The sequence below is a fragment of the Bos mutus genome, chromosome 11 (genome assembly GCF_027580195.1).
Source record: "Bos mutus isolate GX-2022 chromosome 11, NWIPB_WYAK_1.1, whole genome shotgun sequence".
NCBI classification, from domain to species: domain Eukaryota; kingdom Metazoa; phylum Chordata; class Mammalia; order Artiodactyla; family Bovidae; genus Bos; species Bos mutus.
The window spans coordinates 18,030,796-18,042,863 of record NC_091627.1 but is presented as its reverse complement, the minus strand read 5'-3'; the positions used below and the strand labels follow the sequence as shown (position 1 = coordinate 18,042,863).

Genomic DNA, 12,068 nt, shown 5'->3' with positions numbered 1-12,068 from the left:
CCAGCTCCCTGACTTTCCGTGGACGCATCTGCTTTGATCCTGGGTGGGTTCGCTCCAGGTCTGTCCTGGTGACCTGTCTTTGTGTGTTTCCAGCCTGGAGGTGGTGGCGTGGCTGAGCCTTTCCTGAGTCTATGTGAATGCGGTTTCACTGGGGGACAGTTGACTCCATGCTTAGCTCCCTCTGGGTGACTTCCAGCCTTGGAATTCGCTGGAGGCAAGGTGAGAGGCAGCCGCACCCGGAACCCCATCAGTGGCTCCTCTTTTGTGTACTTTGGCCTGACTCTGCTTGGCCTCCACTGGCCAGATGTGTCCTGGAAGGTGGTGCTGGGCTCCTGGGGGCCTTACCGCAAATGACCCTAAAAAAGCCATAAGAGTCATTGCCTTCCATGACAATGACATAGAGTCATTGTGGTCCTGGTGGAGGAAGCAGCCTTCTTCCCCCTGCTACAGCCCGATTACTCAGTACGATGATTCGTTACCATACCAGGCATCCTGAGGTTGGGCACCATGGAGCGCCATATTGAATGGAAGAAAGATGGAATGCCCTTGGTGCGTGACAGCTGATGTGTGGGTATGGCTGGGTGCTGCTGCCTTAGAAAGGGTTGCAGCTTTTGACAGATTGTTTAAAATTTGTCTAGTGATTGTTATGCTTCCCCAAATCCTCTTCCATTAAAACTCTTGTTTTCCGCTCAGCATCCAAAGATGCCTGGTTCCAGTTCTTGAACATCTGTGTTCAGGAGTGTGCACTCAGGAGCTGGACAGTCTGGGTTGGAATTCACACCTTGCCAGTTGTGAGTTGTGTGACTTCGGTGTCTCTGTGTCTTGGTTTCCTCAGTTGTCAACTGGGGATAATAACAGTGTCAGCTTCTTTGTAGGGTTGTTGTGAGGGTTAAATGAGTTAGCGTAAGTGAAAGCCTTGGAATCGAGTCTGTGGACTTGGCAGACAGCTTAACTATTATTTTACTCTTGTGTTGTTGGCTAAATCATTGATCTTAACCCAGCTCTTGGTGTGTGATTTGGAATTTTCTTGTTTAAACAGAGAGAGAAAGAGAGGCGGGGGGCGGGGGAGGGGGGAAATATAATTGACCTATATCTGTCTTAGACCAAGTGGAAACCATTAGCTAATATATTTTCCTGAGTTCTCAGTTTCTTAGTGGATTCATATTGGAATAGCTGGGCTAACTTCTTGTGAGTTTCTAGGTCTTCAGACAGTGTGGAATGGTGAGCTTGAGGAGAGTCCTGAAGGCACTGGATCTGAACACTGCTACCGTAAACTGCTAACCCTGGCCAGGACTCCATGGACGAGGACCTGTTCCAGCAGGTGATGGTCTGGACGTGATCAGAGGTACGCCCAAGTTTGCAGAAAATGCAGTTTCAGGAGATGATTGGCCATAATACCACTAGGTCTTGTGAATATGAAAAATGAGAAAGTATGGTGGTTGTGTCAGTCTGATGACTCAGTACCAGCATCTGAAAGTAGCACACTGTGTTAAGGGGAAATTTCTGGACTCCGCCAAAGGCTGGGCAGAGGTTCACTGTCTGTTCCTGAGAAGTGCGAAGGCCGGGCGGCAAGTCAGGCTGGGGCATGTCCAGCACACGTGGGAACCCCACGAGGCTGCCCCTGTTCTCCCATGGAATCCCCTCCCTGGCTGGATGCATCCTGGGGTGTCATTCCTGCTGGTGTGTTCCTACCTGAAGTCTTTCTCCTCCAGAAAGCCCCTCTGGCAACAATTCTGAACCAAGAGCTCTGGAGAGTCGGCTTGGGGGCCTGCATTTTCAGTACCTGGGTGAGTCACTGGAGCAGGTGCTAACTCAGGGTGGAAGCCTCTGTTGGTACCACGTACATAATGAGCCATAACTCCAAGCAGTTGCACGACAGACTCAGAAAGACAAAGGGGCTTGAGTTGTTTTTGTAGAAATGGAAACAAGCTTGCCCTGAGTCATTCATGCCCTTGCCAAACTGCTTTTGTTAGCAATCATTCACGTTTCCTAGATCATCTTTTACTTGTGGACTTCTCTCAAGCACATCTGCCTCCACGTGGTCTGTGTAGTGATGCAAATTATGACCTGGTGCCTCCTCACTAACCCTCTGCCAGCTAGTAAATTCAGAAAGATGCCCTGTGGAAATGTCACAAATCTTAAGAAGGTTATTAATGATGATACAGAAGAGAAAATGTTAAAAATGGCTGCTGTGTATTATTTATTGAAGTACAGTTGATTTACAATTTTGTGTTCATTTCAGGTATGCAGCATAGTGATGCAGTTACATGCTCCTGCTCGGTTGCTCAGTTCTGTTGGATTCTTTGCAACACTTGGGACTGTAGCCCACCAAGCTCCCCTGTCCAAGGGATTTCCCAGGCAAGAATACTGGAGTGGATTGCCATTTCCTACTCCAGGGGATCTTCCCAACCCCAGGGATCGAACCAGCATCTCCTGCATCGCAGGTAGAGTCTTTACCCACCGAGCCATCAGGGAAGCCCATATATGTGTGTGTGTGTGTGTGTGTGTGTGTGTGTATTCTTTTTCAGGTTCTTTTGCATTATAGGTTAGCACAAGCTATATAGTTCCCTGTGATACGAAGTGGGTCCTTATTGTTTGTCTCTTTTATATATAGTAGTGTGCATTTGTTCAGTTCAGTTCAGTCACTCAGTCGTGTCCGACTCTTTGTAACCCCATGGACTGTAGCACGCCAGGCTTTCCTGTCCATCACCAGCTCCTGGAGCTTGCTCAAACTCATGTCCATCCAGTAGGTGATGCCATCCAACCATCTCATCCTCTGTCGTCCCCTTCTCCTCCCACCTTCAATCTTTCCCAGCATCAGGGTCTTTTCCAATGAGTCAGTTCTTTGCATCAGGTGGCCAAAGTATTGGAGTTTCAGCTTCAGCATCAGTCCTTCCAATGAATATTCAGGACTGTTCTCCTTTAGGATGGACTGGCTGGATCTCCTTGCAGTCCAAGGGCTGTCTTTGTTAATGGCTGCCATTTATTGTGCAGCAACTGTACACGTGTACTTGATAAGGGCTGACCTCCCCTATCTGCAGTCTTTATAAGTAGATGTCTGCCTGTTTGGACAGATAAGGACAATGAAGCTTAGAGAGGATGTGCTTTTCTTGTGGTGGACTTCTGAGTAAGAGGAAATGCTGCTGACACGCCATTAGTAGGTTGGCTTTACCCAGGGAGGGGCAATGGTGAGTGCTGTTCTCCAGTGACTCTTGCACATCTTGAGCTCCTCTTTGTGGCTGGTGTCTTGAACCTACCAGGATCTGGGGGTGAGATCCAGACAGTGGGTCCATGGCAATGGACCACGTGAGCACTCAAGCCATGGGCACCTTGGTCCTGGTGAGGTCGAGTGATATCTGAGTTGTCAGTTTTCATTGCTGTTCTGCATGCATCTCCTAGTCTGGAAAGCTCAGAGCAGGTGTAGCAAGCAAGGTATGTGCATGCTAAGTCACTTCAGTCGTGTCCAACTTGTGTGGCCCTACGGACTGTAGCCCGCCCGGCTCCTCTGTCCATGAGATTCTCCGGGCAAGAAAACTGGAGTAGGTTGCCATTTCCTACTCCAGGAAATCTTCCCAACCCAGGGATTGAACCCATATCTTTGATGGCTTCTGCACTGGCCATTGGAGAAGGGAATGGTACCCCACTCCAGTACTCTTGCCTGGAAAATCCCATGGACGGAGGAGCCTGGTGGGCTGCAGTTCATGGGGTTGCTAAGACTATTCGGACACGACTGAGCGACTTCACTTTCACTTTTTACTTTCATGCATTGGAGAAGGAAATGGCAACCCACTCCAGTGTTCTTGCCTGGAGAATGCCAGGGACAGGGGAGCCTGGTGGGCTGTCATCTATGGGGTTGCACAGAGTTGGACACGACTGAAGCGACTTAGCAGCAGCAGCAGCATTGGCCATCAGTTCTTTACCATTAGCCCACCTGAGGAACCCAGGACAGCGAGGTGGGGAATTCAGTTCTTGGCAGAACTCAGGGTGTGAGCAACAAATACTAGCTCAGTGCGAGTTTCTGCTCTATGTTGCCCTGAGATTAAATTAAGGTTCTAGAGTTTGAAGAAGGGCAGAAAAGATCTGAGGTGTTGCCCAGGGCTCTGTCTTTACCCACAAACCCCTCTCCACTGCTGAGTCCTTGGTTGGAGTGCATGGTGGTGGGGGTCCCTATAGAAACCTCAGATGTGTTTGAGAACTCCCGGAGGAGAGACGTGTCTTCTTTGTCATCCCTGAAATGCCCTCAGTAGGACCTGGGGAATCTGCCTTAACCCAGACTCTCTCTGGTCCCATTAGATGAAGTAGTTTTAGCATGTGTTTGGGTGGACAGGCATCCTCACAAAGCCCTGCCTCCCCATCTTGAGCCTGTAGGACAAGCAACAGGCCAGAATGTTGACTCCAGGGCCCAGGGAAGCCTCAGGGGCCACTGCACCTGAAGAGGGCCCACAAATGGGCCATGGAGGAAGGAGGGTGACCTCCTTGAACCCGCATGAGCTGACACCAGGAGGCCGGATGGGAGGGACTCTTTTGTGGACACCCAGATGTATCCACTGGTGGATGGTGGTGCCCAGGCTCAGAGGCACTCATGCCCCTACCCACCTTGTCGTCACTGCAGGGCTTCGATGTGAGCCTGCGAAGGAAGAGATGAGACTCTGAAATTAAATTTGGTCTTAAAGAGAAATACACTGTATTTCTTATGCTCTCAAGCCTGCAGGCCAAGAGTTGCAGCCATCACCCCAGTGAACCAGTGATGACTCTACTGTCAGATGATGCTGGCGAGAACTCTCAACTGTGTTCGGATTTCAGGCATATCTTAGTGACAGCACTGCAAGGTCATGGGGTGAGGGGTCACAGCCGGTAAGAAGCCTGGTGTTTCAGTTCTGACCTTGACCTTTGCTCAGAGCATGACCTCAGCCATTGATCCACCTCTCTGGACCCTCAATTTTTTATTTATAAATTAATATTGGGTTAAATTATCTCTGATGTCCATTAGTGGTCCAGTGTTGTGAGATCGGAAAAGGAGACTCAGATCCTAAATTCATTTCAAACGGGAACAGGAAAAAACCACATGAGTTCCTTCTCACTTCCTAACTTCTGTTATCAAGCAGTTCACCATCTTTTCATTTCTATCCTAATTTATGCTCGCTTTTTATGTAGCCTTGTAAGCAGCCACTTAAAAGCGTGTGGACAAGGTTGACTTGGTCCCATTCTGTCCCTTGGCTCACTGGTGACATTTCTCCTAGGTGACTGCATAGGAATTCCAGACATTTGCCTTCTTCCTTGGTTCTCCAGTAGCCTTCGTTTGGTCTTAAAATAGGCACATGCTTTATCATGTGCTGACCTACTAATGTGAAGAAATCCCCAATGTCGGTGATTTAAAAGGGAGCCCCAGGAAGATCATCGTGTTCCTGACCCCGGTGACAGCAATTAAGTCTGCAGCCTTCCTCATGTGCATGTCTGTCCTTGGATGTAAGTTTTAAAAGAACCATGGAACCAGCGAGACCAAAACAGAGGGTCTTTGGTACATGTTATTCCCCAAACAAAGAGGAATATCTAAATCAGAAAATGTATGAATTCTAATATTTCGTATTTTCACTAATGATCTAATTGTGGAATAATATTTATTTACTTCCAATGGGTGACTGAATAAAGACGAAGAGAAACAGTTATACCTGTATATGGTGGGCATCTTTCTGTGCGTGTCCTACAGGTAATAATCCATAGTTCAATGATACAAAAAGTGACTTTGTAGAAGCAAGAGTACTTTTTCTTGTGTCTGGAGGCAGTGTTAGGTGCCCATCTTCATGTTTCTTTGGCACCCTCAACTCACCTCTTATAAAGCATTTCTCACCCTTTCCTATGATTTCTGTTAATGAGTCTTCTTTCCACACTGGACTGTGACCTTTAAGAGGGTAACTGTATGATTTATTATTTTCTACAGAGGAGCCTGGTGGGCTGCAGTCCATGGGGTCACAAAGAGTCAGACACGACTGAGCATGCTTGCATCAGTACCTGACAACTGTTGAGTGGATGGGTGATGGGTGAGGAGCAGAAACGGTGAGCAGAAATGTGTCACTGTTATTTGGACATTGAATGAATATCAAGTGATACGTGAAATTAAAATGATGCAAGTGAGCTGTTTGATCAAGTAGAAGCCATCCCTAGAACAGAAGTGCGGCTAGTAGCTAGAATCTCTGATTGCACGCAGGTTTTAAGGACGGTGAAGAAAATTCATCATGTAAACAACCCACTTGTCCGTGAACACTAAGGCATATTTGTCAGTTACCAAGTTGATCCATGAAATGATTTTGGAAGTCAAAGTTGGCTCATATAAAATAGATGACCAATCATAAGGAGGATGTCTAATTTGAAATTCTGTTATGCTTGCTTCCAAAATATAAATCTCATTATATTATATATTTAATAATAATTATATATAGCTTAATTATACCTTAGAATCACCTGGGAAGGTTAAAAACTCTTGGTTTTCAGGCTGTGCCCCAGACATTGTCTCATACTTCCTGAGGGCGGAGTCCGGCATCCACAGCGTTTAAAGCTTCCCCGCTGGTTCCAGTGGGCAGCATCATGTCTTACCTGGACCACAACACATTTGGGGACACTGGACCATAAACTGGAAGTAGAAGCTGGCCCCAGTAGAGCAAGAACTTGGTTCAGAGCTTAAAAGTGGATACTTTGAAAAAGTATCTTCAGTGAATAATAATTTTAAAACTTAGGCACACCAAAAATAGAATGAAAACACACTCTAAATCAATGTTAATGTTTTAAATTCATTGTTAACTCTTGCATGCATGCTCAGTCATGTCTGACTCTTTGCGTCCCCATGGACTGTAGTCCACCAGGCTCCTCTGTCCATGGGATTATCCCAGTAAGAATACTGGAGTGGATTGCCATTTCCTCCTCCAGGGGATCTTCCCGACCCAGGGATCAAATCTGCATCTCCTGCCACTCCTGCATTGGCAGGCAGATTTCTTTATCCCTGAGCCACCTGGGATGTCCATCATTGTTAATTAAAACTATTGTTTTATATCCAGCATAATTGGATTTCATGCCCTAGATGGGGCTTTCTCTGTGCTTGGAACGGTGAAGACGTTTCTAGTGCAGTGTTGATGTGGGTGTGAGAGGGCAGGGGTTTCCTGGCCAAGCTGCCACTCACTCCGGAAGCCACCGTCTCAAATGCCACAGGTGCAGCAGGGCCAAATCTTTTAATACCACTTCCACTCTGGGGAATTAAATTCATCCCAGTGAAAAGAGATTCATAAATCCCAGCCCTGCCTTCCAAACGGCAGCCTGATTCCACCAGGGTGATAAATTGCTCCTATCAAAACAGACAGCAAGTCTCACTGGGAAATAATGGGTTCCAACATACCAAGTGGAACATCTTTAGCACTTCTGAACCAGGGATTGTGATGAAAAATCAAGTCTTGGGAAATCAGTGACTCTGTGTGTGTGTGTGTGTATGTGTGTGCTTGAACTTCTTTCAACCTCTCTTAAACTGTTAGAGATATGGAAATACAAATGAAAAGGCTAATGTGATTAACTTTTTAAAAAAAATTTTTATTGGAGTATAGTTGATTTGCAATGTTGTGTTAGTTTCTGTTGTACAGCAAAGTGAATCATTTATGCATATGCATAAATCACCTCTTTTTAAAGATTCCTTCCCCGTATAGATCATTATAAAGTACTGAGTAGAGTTCCCTGTGCTCAACAGTAGGTCCTTACTACTCATCTATTTTATTTATAATAGTGTGTATATGTCAGTCCCAATCTCCCAATTTATCCCTCCCCTCCTTACCCTCTGGTAAGCATAAATTTTTTTTCTGCATCTGTGACTCTATTTCTGTTTTGTAAATAAGTTCATTTGTATCCTTTTTTTTTTTAAGATTCCTCATATAAGCAACATCATATTTGTCTTTGTCTGACTTACTTCACTCAGTATGAGACGCAGTCTACAGGTTCAATGATTAACTTTAAATGAAAAAACAATTCCATTATAAAAGTGTCCCTGGAGCACATTTGTTTGAGGGTTGGGCTGGTCTCCGAAAGATGTGTGTGGTTATCTCTTGCGGAGTCTGGCAGGATTCCTGGGTGGGGAAGAGGCCTGTCAGGGAGCAGTGATTTACTGCGGGCCGAGTGCGAGGCACTCCTGGTGGGGAGAGAAAGTCTTCCTGCCACTCCGCCCCAATTCCTTACAATTCTCATGTTCCTGGGGGTGAAGTCAGAGGCTTGGTGAAAAGGCAAATGTTAGCTGGACAGAAAAACCCATTAAACCCTTGCCAGCTAGTAACTAATTATTATCTTAAATTATTTTCCCCAATAGTCACCTGGCCTCTTTAAGATGTCCTAGAAAGACATGGAAGGACAGAAGGGTGACGTCACTTGTCGTTTCCCCATTTCCTGACACGTTATCTCCTGCAGACCCTCAGCCTTGTCCCACTAACACACCAGCCTCTTCCCCAAATCGCAGTTTGTTTCTGGTTCTTAGGGCTGGAGGTCTCTTGGCTGCATTCTCTGGGACCTGGCTCCATGCCCTAGGAAGCCTTTCCGAATTCCTCCCACTTCACCCCGGAGAATTAACTGCTGCTTTTATAGCCTTTTGTAGGCCGTCTACCACTTAGAGCAGCAGAGGATCATCTGAGAGGATGGCTGACTCATTCATTCATTCATTCAGGGGTTTCTTCAATAGGTAGTTGTTGAGTTCCTACTATGGGTTGGGCTTCCCAGGTGGCACTAGTGGTAAAGAACCAATCCCTGGGTCGGGAAGATCCCCTGCACGAGGGTGTCAGCAACCCACTCCAGTATTCTTGCCTGGAGAATCCCCATTGACCGAAGAGCCTGGTGGGTTACAGTCCATGGGGTCGCAAAGAGTTCAGCTCAGTCATGTCCGACCCTTTGCGACCTGATGGACTGCAGCACGCCAGGCCTCCCTGTCCAGAGTTTACTCAAATCCATGTCCACTGAGTCAGTGATGCCATCCAACCATCTCATCCTTGTCCCCTTCTCTTCCTGCCTTCAATCTTTCCCAGCATCAGGGTCTTTTTAAATGAGTCAGTTCTTCACAGCAGGTGGCCAAAGTGTTGGAGTTTCAGCTTCAACATCAGTCCTTCCAATGAATATTCAGGATTGATTTCCTTTAGGAGGGACTGGTTGGATCTCCAAGTTCAAGGGACTCTCAAAAGTCTTCTCCAGCACCACAGTTCAAAAGCATCAATTCTTCGGCACTCAGCTTTCTTTGTAATCCAGCTCTCACATCCATACATGACTTGGACATGACTAAGGAGTTGGACACGATTAAAGCAACTTAGCGTGCACGCATGCACTATGGGTCAGGCCCTATGCCGTGTACACGGGACAGAAGAGAGAGCCTGGACAGAGAGCCAGATCAGTGTGCTCTGCATTCAACTCCAATGCGCTTTTCCAGGCAGCAGGGAAGCCTTGGCTCTGGGGCTGGTTCCCCAGAGAACAGCGCCAGGTGGGGGTGGGTGGGAGGGTAGGGAGGGGGAAAGGGGAGGGTGGGGAGCGGGGAGGGGAAGCAGTGGGGGGACGGGCACTCTCCTTGCCAGGCTCTCATTCCTTCAACAGTAGAGTGAGAGGGTGGCAGGAGATAAACTTTCTCCCAACTCAGAAAGCCTGTGGATTATCAGAATCTAAATCAGGAATTCTTTTTAAAAATGTGATTCCTTCTGTCTCTGAATTCCTAAAGTAAAATACTTTCTATGTAGAAAGTTTATATGCACAGAGAATCGAAAAGAAAAATAAAATCACTACGATTCTAATCCTTATGGATAATCACCATTAACAGCCTACTTTGGTAATTAGGCTTTTATTATGCATGTATTCCTCTAACGAGGTCAAGAACAACTCCTGTTTTGTTTCCCCATCAATTCCCACAGGTGTGGCTTCTTTCATCTGTCTGTCTTCCCTTTCAATGTGATTTTTATGGCTTACTGTTTCTACTGCTGCCAATATACTGTTACTCTTCTTACTAAGTAGCATTTATCAAGTATTTACAACATGCCGGGCACTGTGTGGAGCATATTATAGATCCCAGGTGCCTTAATGCCCCAAGGACCAGATGAGGTAGGTATGGTTATTCCCATTTTACAAATGAGAATGTTGAGGCTGACGGTGCTTCTGCTACATGATGAAGATTTACCTTTGTGAGCGTCATGACTGCGGAACCCAGAAGTCACGGGTTCCACGACGACCTGTCACTGAACATCTTTTCCAGGTCAGATCACTAAGGCGTCTGATCAGTTCCCCATCGTCAGCCCTTTAGTTCCCTGTTTTCTGCTGTTATGCACAATACTGTCATGAAATCCTTGCAGTTAAAAATGTGCACAGGATCTGTTCTTATTCTCTGTAGCTAAATCCTTACCCGAAGAACTGTGAAGTTGAAGTCCAGGTTAAGCCTTGAATATATCTGGTCAATTTGCTCCTCTCTCCACCACTAGAGGTGTCACAGTTCTCACTCCGCCAGTGGAGTGACTCCAGACAGGGCGATGAGCAGACAGAGGGAACTGATGGAATGCTGAAGGAGAGATGAACATTTCAGACACACTTGGAGACAGACAGGCATGCTGAGGATGGAGGGCAGCAACTGACCCCCAAAGCAGCAGCTCCTGGTTTCCGTGGTGCCAGGGACCCTGATTTGCAGCAGATAGAAGGACCACCTTACAGGTCATGGGTTTTACCCAGTTGGAACATGTCCATCGACAGATGAATAGATAGAAGATGTGGTATAGATACACATATAAAAATGGAATATTACTCAGCCATTACAAAGAATGGAATAATGCCATTTGCAGCAACATGGATGGATCTGGAGATTATCATACTAAACAAAGTCAGTCAGAAAAAGACAAATATCATGATGTCACTTATATGTGGAATCTAAAAAAATAATACAAATGAACTTATTTACAAAATAGAAAAAGACTCACAGACAGAAAAGAAACTTATGGTTACCAAAGGGGAAGGGTTAGGGGGAGGGAGGGATAAGCTGAGAGTTTGGGATTGACATATACATAGTACTATATGTAACCAAAGAGTACCTACAGTACAGGACAGGAAGCTCTGTTCAACATTTTGTAACAACCTAAATGGGAAACATTTTTGAAAAAGAATATATATATGGATATGTATAACTGAATCACTTTGCTCTACACCTGAAAAAAATGCAACATTGTAAATCAACTATATCCTATATAAAATAAATAGTTACTGATATTCCACAGATGCTAGGTCTCCCACATTGCAGGCGGGTTCTTTACCAGCTGAGCCACCAGGGAAGTCCAAGAATACTGGAGTGGGTAGGTAGCCCATCTCTTCTCCAGGAAATCTTCCTGACCCGGGAATCAAACCAGGGTCTCCTGCATTGCAGGTGGATTCTTTACCAGCTGAGCTATGAGGGAAGCCCAAATGGGACACATTTTTGAAAAAGAATAGATAAATGTGTATGTATAACTGAATCACTTTGCTGTACACTTGAAACTAACACAACATTGTGAATCAACTATATCCAATATAAAATTAAAAATTAAAAAATACTGATATTCCACAAATGCTGACTTTTAATTGCCTTGAATTAAAAAAGTAATATTGCCTTTATTGTCTTTTTCTGCCCTAGCCAAGGATGATGCTTATGCCAACTTTTTTCGTATAGAAATGTCAGATGAAATTCCAGTGCCATCAAATGAGACCTTTATTCCTCCACCTGCACATTATGACTCTAATAAACACGTTATCAGCTCATGAAAATGATGGCAAACAGGTGACTGAAGGATTTGATAAGTCAGCAGCAAAGATTAACAGTTCTTTTCAGAGAAAGCTGTGAGAGGTTCCCCTATTTAAAACAATTGTGGCATGTGAATTTACTGCACTTAAATCATTATCGGCAATTAGTTCTTGTCAAAAAGGTTGCAGCTGGCTTCAATTACAGGTAAGATTTTTATAATTTGAACTTAGTAGTGTGTCTGATAAGTAGGACTTGGATGAACACCCTTAGGGATATTTACAATTTGAGAAAAACTCCAAGGCATTAAAATTTTAAA

The 12,068-nt window shown here is 45.4% G+C and overlaps 1 long non-coding RNA gene across 2 annotated transcripts; it reads left to right on the top strand.

The window, feature by feature from the left end:
- The first annotated feature begins 691 nt into the window (after window positions 1-691).
- On the top strand, window positions 692-5,588 carry LOC138989959 (uncharacterized). Of its 2 annotated transcripts, XR_011466148.1 has the most exons (5): window positions 692-791; window positions 1,201-1,345; window positions 2,243-2,444; window positions 4,705-4,854; window positions 5,241-5,588. It is a non-coding gene; the product is annotated as an uncharacterized lncRNA (long non-coding RNA). The 2 variants fall into 2 exon arrangements; XR_011466147.1 differs by having other exon boundaries at window positions 4,705-5,588.
- The last annotated feature ends 6,480 nt before the right edge of the window (window positions 5,589-12,068 follow it).